This window comes from Phacochoerus africanus, chromosome 8 (assembly GCF_016906955.1).
Source record: "Phacochoerus africanus isolate WHEZ1 chromosome 8, ROS_Pafr_v1, whole genome shotgun sequence".
Classification (NCBI taxonomy): Eukaryota; Metazoa; Chordata; class Mammalia; order Artiodactyla; family Suidae; genus Phacochoerus; species Phacochoerus africanus.
The window spans coordinates 108,618,974-108,636,575 of NC_062551.1; the positions used below are offsets into that span (position 1 = coordinate 108,618,974).

Genomic DNA, 17,602 nt, shown 5'->3' on the forward strand with positions numbered 1-17,602 from the left:
GGAAACCATGCAGAGTGTACTCCCTTGTGTCCAGGCTTCCCCCACTCGGTATAATGTTTTTCAGATTCATTCATGTTGTTCCAAGCATGAGCAGTTCTTCCCTTTCGACAGCTGACGACTATCCCACTGCACAGCCCTGCCACTATTTCCAATTCTCCCCTTTGAATGCTTTCGGCTCTGTCTCTGGAAATATCTTTTTGTATACATGTTGCACACTGTTAAGTTCAAAAAGACAACCGCTTTGCTTTTACAGAATTTTGATGTTTTATTCTGTTTTGACAGTGTTTATAAGGTTCTCAAACTGAGGGGGGAAAAGAAACCCTAAAAATATGCTAGAATCACAACTCAGTAGACTTTTAACTCCATTTGATGAAAACATTTAAAGCAGCGCTTCCAAAATTTTGCAAGTCCTGGCACACACGGACAGTGACCTCTGCATGACACACAGGGGAGCCCAAGCATCTGGTTTGGGACGCTGGCCATTCTAAGAGTTGAGATCATTCTTAAGCCCACTGCTTGGAAAGCTCTGTTAAGTTATACTTAAGGGGAAATAGTCTTGTTTTAATGACCTATATTTTTACAAAACAAAAATCAGATTATGTGTAAAATAAAGTATTGATTAAGCAACTAAAGTGATTAGAAAATTCTTAAGGTCCTAAAATCATTAATATGTCTTCTAAGTTTTCCTTCAAGTGCACTTAAAAATTTTTTCAAAATGAAAAAACATACAAACAAACAAGAGCTATGCCTGGGAACCGGTGCCCAAGCAGCTCTTCCCAGCCCAGGACGATGCAGCTTCTAAGGAAAGGGGCGTCCAGCCTCCACTGTGCTCTTCATGCAACATTCGCCAGCCACCTACACCATGCCAGGTGTCCCAGGCTGAGGGGAATCAGCTGTGAACACAGCAGACAGAAACACCTGCACAGGCACAGGACCTGCAGTCTGCCATGGGAAAAAGAACTAGGGACATCGGTGAAACACAGAGTGTGTGAGGTGGGGGAAAACACTAAAGACATAAGTACAGCTGAGAGAGGGAGGGGGTTCTGGGAGCCAGGATGGCCAGAGGCCTGACCCAGCAAGTGCCTTTGGATCAAAGGCCAAAAGGATGAGGGAGAGGCAGGCAAGCATCCTGGAGAAGAAGGTTCCAGGCAGGAGAACGCACTAAAAGTTCTGAGGTAGGAAGGGGCTCATGAGTTTGTGGAAAAAACAGGAGGCCACTGTGCTCAGATCAAAGCGAGGAGGGTGAGAGGGAAGCAGAGGCGAGGCTGGAGAGGCAGGGTGGCAGGGCCCACCCCCACAGGGCTCTGGAGGCCCTCAGAGCCGAGAGACTAGAGAGCCAACTGGGAAGTGCTGTGCTCTGCGCTCCAACTTCATGTGGGACACTTCATGTGGAGGACACATTTTTCAGACAAAACCTGAGGAGGGACAGATGAAGAGTGAGAAAAGGAAGGATCTGGAAAGCTTGACATAGGAGTAACAGCTGAAGAAACCTGGAGATGGTTGGCCTCCAAAAAACAATTTACAGGTTGGTCCAAATACCTTAGGAATTGTCACAAGAGACAATTTCTTTTACTTTTCTGTGATACAGCAGAGCACAGACTTGAAACCATGAATTAAAAAAAAAAAAAAAAAAGAAGAAGAAGAAAGAAAAAACTTTGCCTTAATGTTAAGTTTTAACTTTCTAACATGTATAGTTTTTCCTACAGTGGAATGGGTGGCCTTAAAAGAGTATCCACGTATAATAGCAGTTGTAGCATCTAGAAGAGCAGGAGTGATGTCTACATATGTTTGCCACATGCCAGATTTTATGATAAACACTTGGTGGATACCTCTTATAATCCTTCCCCAACCCTGTGAGGAAGGTATTATTAACAATGAGGAAACTCAAGCTCATTGAGATGACATGGCCTGCCTGGGATCGCAGAACCAGTAAGGGATGAAGCTGGTACACAAACAAACCCAGGTCCATCTGACTCAGGTTCCAAGCCTGTAACCACTGGCACCCACTGCCTGTTCGTCCATCGATGGCAGTGCTTACATGCTGCATAAAAAGACCATCTGGCTGGCAGGAAGTGGGAGAAAGGATTCTCACACATGGAAGAAAATCAGCTAATCTCCAAAAGATCCCTTTTGATACTTTTGTAGCTACATTTTCCCAAGTTTCCATCTTATGTTTTAAATTTTCCTTTGACGTCAAGTTTTATTGAAATTCTGTGCTCCTAAATATGGCTAAAGATCAAATAATAATTTCTCCATAGAATATGATAAATTCCACATCCAAGTCTAACGCTCAGGATAACTGTGTTCTGGGTTTTTTTATTATTTTTTTATTTTTATTTTTTGATAGTTATTTCCCCAATACAATTTTTTTTTCCTCCAGTACAGCATGGTGACCTAGTTACACATACATGTACACATTCCATTTTCACACATTATCATGCTCCATCACAAGTGACTAAACATAGTTCCCAGTGCTACACAGCAGGATCTCACTGCTAATCCATTCCAAAGGCAAGAGTTTGTATCTATTAACCCCAAGCTCCCCAACCACCCGACTCCCTCCCCCTCGGCAAACACAAGTCTATTCTGCAAGTCCATGATTTTCTTTTCTGAGGAAAGGCTCATTTTTTAAGTAACACATATTTAACTTTGCTAGTTCCCCTGTACAGGTGAAGGCAGGCCTGACTTTAGTCAAGTATTTGATCTTTGAACAACACGGGGGTTAATCCACACATCTTCAGATTCAACCAACCACCACAGACCACACAATACTGTAGTATTTACTATTTAAAAAAAAAAATCTGTATAAGTGAATCTGCATAATTCCAACTCATATTGTTCAAGAGTCAATTCTATATCAATTTCCTTGTCTCATATTTTATATTTTCTGTGATTCAAACACATCTTCTCTTTTATTGTCCCACATTAACTCTGTAGATAAAATTCTTTTCAATTGAGCAATTATCCTTTGAAATAGTAAATCAACACTTGTCATCTAAAATACCAAAGTAAAATATGAAAGTATAATATAGACATAGACTTAAACCAAGTCGAAAGTCCACAGAAACCTCAAGAATCATCCCTGCTTGTGCCGTTGTTTTCTACCCACTAAAGGGAAAACAGAGGACTATGCAGAATTGGGACTGTATCTTCCACCACACTTCAACCAGAGAAACTTCTGAATGGCTTGAAAAACAACAGGACACCACTGCTCTGCAGGACAATTATGAGCCAATGTAAGAAGAGTCAGAGTTCACACTGTGGCTCAGTGGGTTAAGAACCCAACAGAGTATCCATGAGGACACAGGTTCAATCCCTGACCTCGATCAGTGGGTTAAGGATCTGGCATTGCCATGAGCTGTGGTGTAGGTCGCAGATGCGGCTCAAATCCTGCTTTGCTGTGGCTCTGGTGTAGGCTGGCAGCTGCGGCTCTGATTGGACCCGTAGCCTGGGAACCTCCATATGCCTCACTTGCAGCCCTAAAAAGCAAAAAAACAAAAACAAAACCCAGAAAAGAAAAAGAGTTGGCTAGGATGCAGAGCTATTAGAACCCCTGCACACTGCTGGCAGGAATGTAAAATAGTACAGCCACTATGGAAAGCAGAATGGTGGGTCCTCGAAAAATTAAAAATAGAATTACCACACGATTCAGCAATTCTGCTTCTGAGTATACATTAAAAAGAATTAAAAGCACAGACACACAGAGATATCTGTACACTCATGTTCACAGCCACATTATTCACACTAGCCAAAAGGCAGAATAAACCTAAACACAATATTAATGGATACATGGATAAACAAAATGTAGTATATATGTATACAATGCAATACTATTCAGCCTTAAAAAGGAAAGAAATTCTAACACATGTCATAACATGGATGAACCTTGAAGGAATTACACTGCTGAGATCATCCAGTCATAAAAAGACAAAAAATATACAATTCCACTTATATGAGACCCCTAAAATAGTCAAATTCAGAGACAGAGGAAGCAGAATCATGATTTCCAGGGGCTAGGAAGAGAGGAGAACGATGAACTAGGGTTTAATGTGTACAGTTTCAGTTTAGGAAGATGAAAAGAGTCCTGAAAACAGGTGGTGGTGACGGGCACACAACAATATGAAAGGACTTAAAGCCACTTGAACTCTACCCTTACAAATAGGGAAGATGGCAAATTTTATGCTGTGTGAATTTTTACCACAAGCGAAAATAAATGAAAGGTTTTTGTCTCCAAAGATAAAATGCATACTCAGTTTGATTTGCATTAACATGAACACAGAAAAAGCTCCCATTGTAATTAATATCTATCACATAGTTTAACTTGGGTCCTTGAAATGAGCTATTACAAAGTCAACTAACATCAAAATGCATATATACTTCACACAAAATAAAGCCACAGGATTAAGGACAAATCTATTCCTAACATTTTAACAACTTGTTTTGTTTTTGTTTCTTTGCTTTTTTAGGGCCATACCTGTGGCATATGGAAGTTCCCAGGCTAGGGGTCAAATCGGAGCTGTAGCTGCCGGCCTACGCCATAGCCACAGCAATGCAGGATCTGAGCCGCATCTGAGACCTACACTGCAGCTCAAGTCAATGCCGGATCCTTAACCCACTAAGCGAGGCCAGGGATGGAACCCGCATCCTCACGGATTTTAGTTGGGTTCATTTCTGCTGAGCCACAACGGGAACTCCATTTTAACAACTCTTTACTTTGTATTTACTATTTGCAGAACAATCCCCAAATTACTGTCATTTTACCTGAATGCACTCAGGCACAGCCACATCCAACCAATTCACAACAAAATGCTGTAATCCAGTGATTTCCAAATTAGGAGGCTATGAAAATACAGAACACCTTCGGATACTAGGGTAGGACCTACAAGTGATGCCACCTACACAGAAACCCTGGACGAGCCACAAACCTGGCTCTGAATTCTCTTAAGGCCAAAACTGAAAGAGAAATACAATTATGCCCTTTTAATTGTCCACAAGGAAAAAAAAAAACCCATCAGTTCTTTAGGGAAAACAAACTCCCTCTTTGCCCTTGGCTCTAATTTCTCATTCAGGGTAATATATAGGGGATTAAGAGTATTCCAAGGCAAAATCATCAATAACACCAATTAAGCTAATATTTTTGAAATGACCCACAACATAAATTGAGGGTGTAATTCCAATTTATAACTCAGTGAGGGACATTTTTCCAGAAGATCAACAAAATATTGCCTGGGCTGGAGCATTCTGATACTCTAGATTCACTTTAGGATAAAATTTAGAGTATCTAGAGAAATGGATAAATTCTATATACTCCAAAAATGTGACCACTACCTAGCAAAATTTTCACAAAAAGATGGACAGTGTTTCCCGCTGAGAGCCTGGACTACAGGCATCCGTGCAAAATCTGAAGACCCTGAAATATTCTTGGTCATCTGCTCATTCTTAAAGTTGGTGTCCTTTTGTCAAATTGAGAAATTAGCTTATAAATCACCACATCAACTTTGAAACAAGGTGGACTGTCTTCTCAGATGAATGAATTTTCCCCATTCAAGCTATGTGTGATACAGTGGGCTGTTCTTCAGCACTGAATTTGGAGACAGATTCCTGGATTTGGCTCTATGTGTAGCCCCCTCCTAGCTACCTACATAAGCCCACTCTCCAAGATCCTAGTCTCATCTGCAAAATGAGGAAGAGATCAGTGACATCAGACACTTCAAACTATTGCCTGAGGCACCTTAGTAGTTGAGGAGGTGCTTTTACTTTCCTCTCTTGTACACTGGCATCTACTCTGGCCCCTAATAAAACATAAAATCAGAGTTCCCTAAATGCCTAGCAGTTAAGGATCCAGCTTTGTCACTACTGCGGCTGGGGTCACTCCTGTGGTGTGGATTGGATCCCTGGCTTGGGAACATCTGTTTGCCACAGGTGAGGCCAAAAACAAGCAAGCAAATGACAGCAACAACAAAAACCCTTAAATCACCAAACAAGATGCTCTACAATCTGATTCTATAACTTTGTGACTTTAAACAATTCATCCATGGGAGTTCCCATTGTGGCTCAGCGGTTAATGAACCCGACTAGTACCCACAAGAACTCGGGCTCCATCCCTGGCCTTGCTCAGTGGGTTAAGGATCCGGCTTTGCCATGCGCTGTGGTGTAGGTCATAGATGCGCATGGATCCTGTGTTATCGTGAGCTGTGGTGTAGCAGGGGTCGGAGCAGCTGCAGCTCCGATTCGACCCCTAGCTTGGGAACCTCATATACCATGGGTGCGATCCTAAAAAGACAAACAAAACCAAAACCAAGCCAAACAAAAAACTCATAGATAACACAAAACAAAGTAATAAGTGAAGGAAATATTCAAAATTAAATCATTTCAAAAAAATTTTACTAAGAAGAAATGTATTCCCAAACTTCATTTTTAATTCAGATGCTTAAAACCCAGCACAACAAAATCTCCCTTATGGCCACATTTTAAGTAAAGAGTGATTTCTCAAGTTCCAAGAGGTAATATCCTGAAAGGAGCAAATAAAACACAGGAAAAAGAAGAGAGGCTCTCACTGCAGCTTAGAATCCAGCCTCGGATGCAGTGACACATCGGTGACTCCAGCCTCGGGGGCTAGGGGCTTCCTTCCCCAGACTCCCTTTCAGCCACTGGGCAGAACTCCCGCGCTCCTGCCATCCCACTACCACCTGCTGCTTCCCTGGGTTCCTCTGATTCAGCACCCCAGGCCACAAAACACCTCTCTCTCTCTCTCTGAATTGAGCACAAAATCCTTTCAAGACACCTTTCTGAAAATAAGGCATGGGAAGACTACCTGACATAAAACGGATAGGTTTATCCTCATCTCATTTGAGTCTCACAGCAACCGGGGAAGCAGAGAGAAGGGATCTGCATTAACAATCCTGTTACATGGGAGGATGTGAGGCCCAGAGTCAGACAGGAAGGAAAAAGTCACTAATCCTGGAGCCAGTATCTCAGGACTCCAAGTAAAAGCAACTCAGACTCTTATCATCTATGCTGTCTTCCTGGGCCTCCCATCAAGTTGGACCATATAGAGAATAAGAAAAATCATGAGGTACATAATAGCGAATCTTTGAGCTTTACTAAAGAAAGTTAGACACAAGTTATCTGCTTTTTCCTCTCTGGCTGGAGTCAAGGTTCTAAGGAGAAGAAAAGAGCAAGATGGACTCTCCTGAGCAGATAATGGGAAAATCCTCCAGGTAAGGAAATGGGGCATAGAGGGTAGAAAACTAGAAAGACAGAAGAGAAACAAAGGGAAGAGGGTAAGGAAGATGGTCATTGTTTCACCACGCAAAGTATCTAGGGCTAAAGTTCCCGTCGTGGCTCAGTGGTTAACAAATCCAACTAGGAACCATGAGGTTGCGGGTTTGATCCCTGCCCTTGCTCAGGGGGTTAAGGATCCGGCATTGTCATGAGCTGTGGGGTAGGTCACAGACATGGCTCGGATTCTGCTGTGGTGTAGGCTGGTGGCTACAGCTCTGATTAGACCCCCAGCCTGGGAACCTCCATATGTCGAGGGTGAGGCCCCAGAAAAGACACACACACACACAAAAATCTAAGGCTAAGAAAAGAGGTGAGAGGGGATAAAAGGAAGAAAATGAGCAGCAAGGTGGGGAAGAGAAATGGAGAGAAATGCCAAGCAATAAAAACAAGGAAAGTGGGGGAAGAGAAAAAGAATTGGAAATAGTCAAAACCTTCCATAAGTTTCAGGTATTTTAAGTATTAGGAGGGCAGTACTTTATATTAGCAGACCTCAATCTGGAATGATGAAGTCTAGAAAATGTTATTCAAGCCTATAAAATAATCAAAGTCATGCTTAAAGTTAGCAATGATATATTCCCTAAAACACCAAATACTAGAAAGAAACATACAATTTGAAATCTGAAAAAGGAACAAATTTTGAACAAATCACCCACTTTAGGAGACAAAGTGTTTATCCTAGTATAGATACCAGAAAAAAAAAAAACTCATGGAAAAGTGACAAACTATATAAATTAACTTAGAAAAAGATGAAATAAAAAGATAAAAGCTAGACGGCTCTTTGAAAAATAATCAAATGAACAAAGCGTTAATGAGAATGATCTTACGAAGAGAGCAAAATCCAAATCAGAAATAGCCAAATAAACATTAGGAAAAAGAAAACAGAAAAAGATTAGAAAAGGGAATACATAATTACAAAATGAACAGAAGTTAAAAAGACAGCAAAAGAATATCCTTGTAACAATAAATTTCAAAACTTAAATGGTAAAGATAAAATTCCTAGACATATCTAACTTGTCAATCCCAAAAAGAAATAGAGAATAAAAATAGCACCATAACCATTAAATACATCTAATTAGCGATAAAAAAAAACCTCACAGAGAAAAGATGGTTTAATATGAAATTCCACTGAATTTTCACATAGACCATTTCACTTTTATACAACCCTTCCAGAGACCAGAAGAGAGAACACACTCAAACTCATTACATATGGCCACTGTAACCTTGATATTAAACCCTGATGAGGACAGAACAGAAAATCACAAGCCAATCTCACTCATAAACAGATGCTAAAATTCAAAAGAAACCACACTGAGGAGAATGCTGAAGATAATACATTATGACCAGATTAGGTTTATTCCAGGTACGCAAGGATGGCTCATCGCTAAAAAGAATCTAAAAATATAATTTTAGATTTACATTCACCTTAACCAAGCAAAATCTCATGATTCTCTTAACAAATGAGGAATATTTGATAAAATTCAATACCCTTTCAACAATGTAAGCATGAAAGGGAACTTCATTAATCTGGTAAATAGTATGCACTGCATATCATTCATAACAGGGAATCATTAGAAATGAGAAACATGCTTGTAGATACCAGGGATGAACATGGATTCCTACCATCTTAGCATCTATTCAACACTGTCCTGAAGCCCCCAGCCAGTACATTAGAAAGAAGAAAAAATAAGAGGTATAAGGATCGAAAGGAACAAAAACTGTAATTATTCACAAATGGACTATCTACAGATACCAAATCCCAGTCTATCTTCTTTTTTTTTTTTTTTTTCTTTTCGCCATTTCTTGGGCAGCTGCCATAGCACACGGAAGTTCCCAGGCTAGGGGTCGAATCGGAGCCATAGCCGCTGGCCTTCACCAGAGCCATAGCAACAGGGGATCTGAGCCGAGTCTGTGACCCACACCACAGCTCACAGCAACGCCGGATCTGTAACCCACTGAGCAAGGCCAGGGATCGAACCCACAACCTCATGGTTCCTAGTCGGATTCATTAACCACTGAGCCACGACGGGAACTCCTATCTACATTATTTTTAATTTCTCCTCCCTATTCACTCTTCCTGTCATGCATCTAAAACTTCCCTCATCAAAGACACCTGGCTACTAAATTGGACAGCTGCGTTTCAGTTGTTATTTCAACTTCTTGGGCCCCATGTCTCCCTGGCCTGGTCTATACTCTGCGCCCCTCATGTTGCTTTTCCTCAGTGCATTCCACTAGCTCTCTTGCTTTAACAGTTAGCATTATATCCTTTGATTTCAAACTTCTTCAAAGGACACTTCTCCTAGGTACTATTCTTTACTCCTCCAGCCTCGATCGCTGTGTTTAATCGAGTGACTCTCAGTACCAAAGATTCCTAAGTTTTTATTGGATGAGTAAGGATGACCTTATTTGGATGTCATCGCGTTCAAAGGTGAACTCATCCTCCCCTTTACTCCCTACTTCAGTCACGTGCTATCCAGTGACTTATGCCATGGATCTGGCGACATCTAACTCCACCTGCTTCATTCCCCATATTCAAATCTACGATCAATTCCAATTCATGTTGTTTATCTCGAAGTCTCTCTGCCCTGTATTTTCCTTTCCTTTTCCACAGCCACCAACTAGGCTCAGACTCTGATTATCTCTAATTCCTGTACCTGGCCAGCCTGCTTTCAGGCCTGCCCTCTAATCCTCCTCCCAAAGAACAAATCTGATTAAATCTTTCCCCTGATTAAAACCTTTCAGTGATTCTAACTGCTCCAAATAATCCAAACTCTAGGCCCTTTTACAAAGTCTTTTAAGATCCTGCTCCTGCAGTTCCCATCGTGGTTCAGCGGTTAACAAATTCAACTAACATCCATGAGGACAAGGGTTCCATCCCTGGTCTTACTCAGTGGGTTAAGGACCTGGTGTTGCTTTGAGCTGGGGTGCAGGCTGCAGACATGGCTCGGATTCTGTGTTGCTGTGGCTGTGGCGAAGGCTGGTGGCTACAGCTCTGATTAGACCCCTAGCCTGGGAACCTCCATATGCTATGGGTTCGATCCTAAAAAGCCAAAAAAAAAGAAGAAGAAGAAAAAAAAAAGAAGACGACCCTGCTCCTATTCATCTAGCCTTGACTTCCTCTTTACTAAGCCCCTCTGTTCCAGTCTTAATGAACTATTTGCTAGAATTCATTCCTTTCTCTTCCCTCTGGGTATGTTGTGCTTTCTGTAAGAATCTAGTCAGTCATCTGGCTCCTACAGTACTCTCTAAATTTTATGAAAACAGACCAATACAGCAGTATCTGACAAGGTCACCATTCTTTAAATACTTACTGAATTAAGGAGAAAATTCTACAGAAAGTAACAGACATCAAATCTATGGTGGACCATCATAAAGACATATAAGGGTTACATCCTTAACACTAGGAAGTTAAAATGAAAGGAAGATTACGTCTGCTTACAGCCCATTTAAAACTCATTAACTAGACTTAATGTCTAGACATTAGCTAGACTATTCTAGTCCTTAACTAGAGCAGAAGTTAGGCACTGCACCCTGATGGGAGTGTAAATAAGACAAACACAACCACATTCAGGTTACACCCTTGTTACTACTGTGAGATACAAAAACTCACCAGGACAGATCTTGGGTCATACCAAGCATCAGAAGGCTTACACATACACACAAACACACCTCATGCTACTAATTAAAACTTTATGTATTTTTGTTCAAAAACGTCACAAAAGTTATCAAAATGAAAACCAGCTTTGTCTTATATCAACTTCATATTTATTTAACTTATGTCCCAGCTGCTTCCAAAATTAATTTGTAGCAGTATATTTCTGGATTATTTATACAAGCTAGGAATAATGTGCACGTGCACGAAGCAGAAATCCTAAATTCCTACTTTTTAAAGAAATTAGAAGTTTTCTTATAATCTTCATGGAGCTGATAAACATCATAGGCACACAATTGTAAATCACAATCCTTTTTAAAAGAATGTAAATGACAAAGTCAAAAACTACACAGAGCTTGAAGGATGGTGTTGCACAGTTATTTTATGAATGATGTAAGATATTTTAAATGTTCTTGGACTATATGTATATTACTACCTTGATTATTAGTAAGTGCATTTGCTTTTAATATGGAAAACCTAATAAACTTTTTATTTTTATTTATTTTCCTAATAAACTTTTTAAATTCCCCCTATTCATCACAGAGCACATCTAAGGAAAGGTAGATTATGTGGGTCACTTTTACCATCAATGAAATTCCCTAAAATTTATGCATAAAGAGCTTCTAAAGAGAGAAGACTACAGTCCTGCAATTACATTCACAGTAACACAAATCCCTTCAGGCCCACAATCTAGTAAAAGTAGTACTGGGACAAAGGCTGAAATAGCTCTTTGCTCTTCATGTTCAGATTAAATATCTACTCAGTTGAAGCTGAGCTAACTTGCTGAAGTCATCAGCTTTGGGGTCAAAATCAAACACTATCTGGACCAGAGATTAACTTTGGTGTGTCCTCAAACTGAAAAGACAATTTATATTTAGATCGCCATATTCTAGCCTACACATTACTCCACCAACTCGCATTTCAAGCATTTTTCTCTTTTGCAAAAGATTCCTGCTAAGCAATGCTATGTCTTCGAAATGAAATGCCTTCATTCTGTCTTTGAACTTAATTAAAATTAAGAAACTTTTAATAGCTTAAATAACTCTCAAATGGTATAGAAGCTCTTCCCCAACATCTTCCTCTTACTCCTTACTACCCTCCCTCCAAATCCAGAAAAAACCTGCATAACACAAAACAACTAGCCACATGCTGTGAATGCTGGGGAACGTGATTCTCCGCTGGTTTAGGCTACAAAGAAAGCCTATGAGTAATCAAAAATCCCTAATCAAAACAAAGTTAAAAGCCACCTCCCCACTCCTCAACCCCAGCATAATTTCCATTTCTCTTCTCAATCCACTCAAGCATTTCTCCTTCTCGTTTTGGGGGGCAATTTTAGCGGCCTCTGAACAGCAGATGGTAAGTTCATCTCAATGTCAACGAGGGCAGAGACATTCGAAAAATCACTAACTTGGAAGGTTATTTAGGACAATAATGTCTTTCACTGCCTTACTCCTCCCCCTCCGGCCCTACTTGACCTACTACCAATATTTGGCCGAAAAAATATCAGTTCCACGGGCTGTCCCCGCAGCGGCTCTCCCAGCAGAAGCCGGATGCAAACACCCGGCGGGCGGGCAGGGTCCCCACCCGGCTTCACGCACCCCTCCCCACTACCCGCGGCAGCACTCCGCTCTGCACACTCGCGTCCAACTATTCTTGGATCTACTCACATCCCCAGATCCCGCCCGGCCGCCCTCCCCCTTCCTGCCCCCGCGTCCCCAGCTGTCCCGAGGCCGCCCGGGCCGCCCCCTGCGCAGGCACTCGCCCACCCACCTGGGCCGGGGCCGGGGCTCCTCTGCAGCGCTCTCCGTCCGGCGCTCCGCGCGGCTCCAGCACGAATGCGCTCGGCCTGTTCCTCCGCCTCCCCTCCAGCCCAGCCAGGAGGCGCAACCCAGGGCGGCACCGCAAGGTCTCCCTAAGTCACCTTCGCGCGGCCCGCCCCCGGCTCCAGCGCGGTCGAGCAGAGGCGCGGCCCAGGACTCCCGCGCCGCGCCCGGGCCGCCAGAGGGCCGCACCGCCGCCCTCCGGGGCTCGCTGCCGGCAAATGGCCTGCGGCGGGCGGCTCCGCCGCGGCTGGCGTCGTCCGTCCCTCCTCCCCGCCCCCCCGCCGCCGCGTCCGCTCGGAGGCGCAGGTAGGGACCTGCGGGGGGCTGCGCACAGCCCGGCCGGGGTTTCGGGGAGAGCGGCAGGCACCGCTACCCGTGCTCTGGTGCATCTGCGGAAGCGCCGGCCGTTCCTGGGGTCCTGGAACTGGCGCTGTGCTCCCGCCGGCCTCGGCCTTGACAACTTTTAAATGGCCAGACCGCACCCCCGGAAAAGCAGAGGGATCTCCTCTTCTGGAGTCTTCCCACCTCGAAGGTAACTGACACTTACTCAGGCTTACAATGAAAGTCCACAACAAAGACTGAGATGATCTTCACATATTTATTTTTTATACACTTCCTAGGCTACCATTTGAGCGATGAGGAAAACAACAGTATTAACTCTACTGATGTGAAACCGCCTCACATGAAATGGGTGGCTTCGTATTCCAGCCAGGCTGAAAGGGTTAAGACAAGGCTCCAAGGCCGGGTAGACCCACCACATAAATACGATGCTTAAGGGGGATGTTCAGGCTAATGAAATTTCTAGTTAACTTATGAGGCTCTGCTGAGGGGAAAAAAAAAAAAAAAACCAACCAAGCTTTTTATTCCAATGCTAGTTTTAATCTTTCCGAGTTATATAAATTTGTCCTTGACTTTAGGAAGCAGAGTACTACTGAAGAAAACTGAACGTTTCTTTGACAAAATCCTAGGCTACTTTAAGTTCACCCTTCCAGCAGTGGTAGCTGTATTCGCGTGACAAATGTAAAATGTGTAGAAGGTGAAACTAAACCACACTTGGAAAAACTGGAATTAATGTCAGTGAGGTTTCATGGTGTTTTTGAAGTCAATTTACTTTTTTTCCATTCTAAATTGGTGACTAAATATTACTATATTTCAAAAAGTCACATCTGACACTAAAGAGGTCGAGACCTTGCTACAGAGTATTTCTCCCTAGGCCCTAAAAATTAGAGGATGAATTCAGTTTACAAAAGTAGTACCAGGCAGCAAAACAAAACAATGAACAAGTAAGGCTACTTTGTGAGTTCCCTGGTGGTCTAGTGGTTAGGATTTGGCACTTGAACTGCTGTGGCCAGGTTCAGTCCCTGGTTTGGGAACTGAGGTCCCACATCAAGCCACTGCAGTATGTGGCCAAACCCCTCCCCCCACCAGCAAAGGCTATTTTGTCTCAGAAGGCAATTTACAGACCACCTAAAATGTGCCAGGTACTGTATTGAGGAACTTCACATAACTCATTTGTATTCTCATTTTCAGATGTGGAAATGGAATTCCCAAACATACATTAATTTGCTCAAGATTGAGAGAGCAGAATTTAGGTCCTGATTGGTTTGACCTAAAGGTTTGTATTCTTTCCTTTGTGTATATTCCTTATGCATTTATTCAAGTATTTATTAACTGTCTACTATATGCCAAACACAGCTGCTCTAAAAATAACTTAGATACTTACTTAAGGTGCTCCAGTGAAAAGTAAATATATAATGATACAATGTCACAAGTGCTACTATAGCAAGGAACTCCTAGAATAGGAGTAACAACTAACTCAGTTTTGAAGGGTGGACCCTGGGATTGGGAAATGTTAGCAGGCATCCAAGAGAGCAAAGCTGAGAACTTCAGCTAACAGAGTGACGGTGGGGAATTTGTGTGCTGGGCTGGAGAGGGAGTGAAGGGAGACAGATATCTGAGATGCAGGAAGTAAAAACGACAAGCTTGATTAAAGGTGGAGATGAGGAAGAAGAAAGAACCAGAGACAGCTCCAGTCTTTCCAGTTTAAGTTACCTAATAGGTAACTGAGTTGAATAGGTAACTCAGTTTTAAGCACATTGGTTTTAAAATACCTCTGATGTATCCATATGTAAATGGGAAAAAGGCAGCTGGATATACTGGTCCACAGCCTAGCTCAGGAGAGATCCAAGGTGGAGATACCTGAATCATCATGGATTTCTGGCCGAAGGAGTAGGTGAGATCATTTAGAGAGAATGCTGAGTAAGAAGGCCACCCACAGAAACCCAGGGACTAATAACATGTGAAGCATGGTCAGAGGAAAGGATGCTTGAGAAGAACACTGAGGCAGAGTTGCAATAAAGAAGCCAAGAGGGAGTTCCCGTCGTGGCGCAGTGGTTAACGAATCCGACTAGGAACCATGAGGTTGCGGGTTCGGTCCCTGCCCTTGCTCAGTGGGTTAACGATCCGGCGTGGCCGTGAGCTGTGGTGTAGGTTGCAGACGTGGCTCAGATCCCGCGTTGCTGTGGCTCTGGCGTAGGCCGGTGGCTACAGCTCCGATTCAACCCCTAGCCTGGGAACCTCCATATGCTGTGGGAGCGGCCCAAGAAATAGCAACAACAACAACAAGAAAAAAGACAAAAGACAAAAAAAAAAGAAGTCAAGAGAGAGAGGAACCATGAAAAATCACCAAGAAGCATTCCAAAAAGCAAACAGTAGTCAAATGCTAGATCCTTCAAAGGACAAGCAAGATAATTTAAGGGTGTTCTCTGACTTAGCAACAAGGAGATGTGGGCAAGAATAGTCTTGGTGGACTAGCTGAGGAATAAAGAAGAAACAGAAGGTATCACACTTTCAAAAATGGAACTGGAAAGAGGTGTAGGAGGATAGATAGAAGCTATAAGGGAGAAATCAGAAGAGAGTAGCTGTTTTTGAAGCAAAAAAAGAAACAGATGCCTCCAACAAAGGAAAGAGAAAAACTGGAATGAGGGAGCGGTTAGAAGTTGATAGCACATACAATGACTGCCTGATGCGTAACAAAGAATTTTGCTCATGCGAGAGATGAGAGAGAAAAAGGTGAAGGCCTGAAAGATACAAACATTGCAAACGAGAGACAGGGATTAAAGGACTCTGAGCAGCTCAGGAAGCTATATGAATATTAGAAACCATGACTCCACATAGACATAGGAGTTCACATGAGGGTATGGATTCTCTCCAAAGACTTTAGCATCTGGTCCAGAGTAGCAGTACTTTTGTTGGTTCCAACTGAAAGTCTGAATTGTTCCATTACACCCCAAGCTTGGCATCCTATCATCCCAACCATATGTTCGGGTTTCATCTCTTCAGCAGTCAGGAGATTTAACATGCAAGTATGAAATATTTTATTGGTGAGCTTACACTAAAAATTGGTTTGACTAATATCAAGGGGAACTCAATAAAACCCAGAGAACCAGAAGGGCACCAATGATGACTTCTGAGTGACATTTAACCACTTCTGATACCACCCTCTCGTGAGGCAAAATACAGAAACAATAATTTGTGAAACCAGTATCTAGCCTTCTGAATAGAACTCTCAAACAAGGTCCAAGAAAAATCACAGCCTTTACAATCTATGATGTTTCCCAAGTATATCACCCTAAAAACATCTAGTAAGGTTCCCTATAATAGATCACTCACAAACTTTACAGCTTATTTTATGTATTGCCTCGGTTTTTTGTAAACAACATTAGTGTTACTTCAAGTAAAATACGCCTACATACTGTCTCATTTATATAGAGGTCACCTGGAAACCAGGAGTATCTAGGCCATATCAGGGCTCCCCCAAATAAGCAAAGAACAAGTGCATACTAGAAGGCCCCAGGTCCAATGCTATGGCCTGTGCCCACTGTCAACTCCCAAGTTTCTCATACAGAGCTACCTTAGGCTTACTGTGGACATAATTTTACCAAGTTTGGTTACTGGTTTTCTTTTTTAACAAACAGGAGATTAGTATGAATATATCAAAAGGGATCAGTATTCCACTGCTAGAGATGGGCACCCCATTGATCTAAAAATCAAGCAAGTAAAAAAGTATTTATTAAACCATAAGGAGCAAAAAAGAATTTGAGAAGAATTAGCAGGATTGGACCATTTAATCACAAAAGAGTCCTATAAACATTATCCTCTGAAGGCATCTCTGTATTAAGACAAAGAATAATTATAAACATACAAAGGGACAATCCTGAGGCACCCAGGAAAGATAAAATTCAGTATGAAAATTTTCGTTTTAAGAAGTGAATGTGTAACCTTTAGAGTAAATGTCCTTAAAAGAGATCAGAGTAAAAATAGTTTTGCTGCTGCCGGGGCTTGTGTCACTTACATCTACTGGGTCCCTATTTTGTGCCAGGTACTGCACAAAGTGTTTTGACCATATGATCTCATATACTCCTCAAAACACCAGTCTGTTTCGTTTTGGTTGGTCACTTAACTGTACTCTTCCTTTTTTGGGGGGTTGTGGGGGGCATGCCCAAGGCTCACAGAAGTTCTGGGGCCAGGGATCGAACCTGAGCAACGGCAGTGATAATGCTGGATCCTTAACCTGCTGAGCAACCAGGGAACTCTGATCACCACTTTAAAAAGAAGATTGTATTTTAAACCTGAGGCAAAGACAGAGATTAAACAGCAGAGCCAAGAACTGGATTCAAGTCTGTTTTGTTCAAAGCTTATCGTTGCTCTTTTAATAAAATTTCCAGATAATGAAAATTTAATTTATGTTGCCAGATAAATAAGGCATTACTAGTACATAATCGTTCCACTCTGACCTCAATTAAGCCATTAAATCCCTATGTTGTAATTCTTAGCTACTTGATAA

The 17,602-nt window shown here is 42.2% G+C and overlaps 1 protein-coding gene across 5 annotated transcripts in view; it reads right to left on the reverse strand.

Annotated features, from left to right (window-relative positions):
- OSBPL1A (oxysterol binding protein like 1A) overlaps window positions 1-17,602 on the reverse strand; it is a 221,513-nt gene that overhangs the window by 99,981 nt on the left and 103,930 nt on the right. Inside the window, exon 1 of one of the 5 annotated variants that reach the window (XM_047793946.1) lies at window positions 12,704-12,823. The exons of 3 other annotated variants lie outside the window; for them this stretch is intronic. The gene's annotated coding sequence lies outside the window, so the exon portion shown is untranslated. Of the gene's footprint in view, window positions 1-12,703; window positions 12,824-17,602 lie in introns of those variants that run through there. One more of the 5 variants, XM_047793947.1, reaches the window with a different exon arrangement.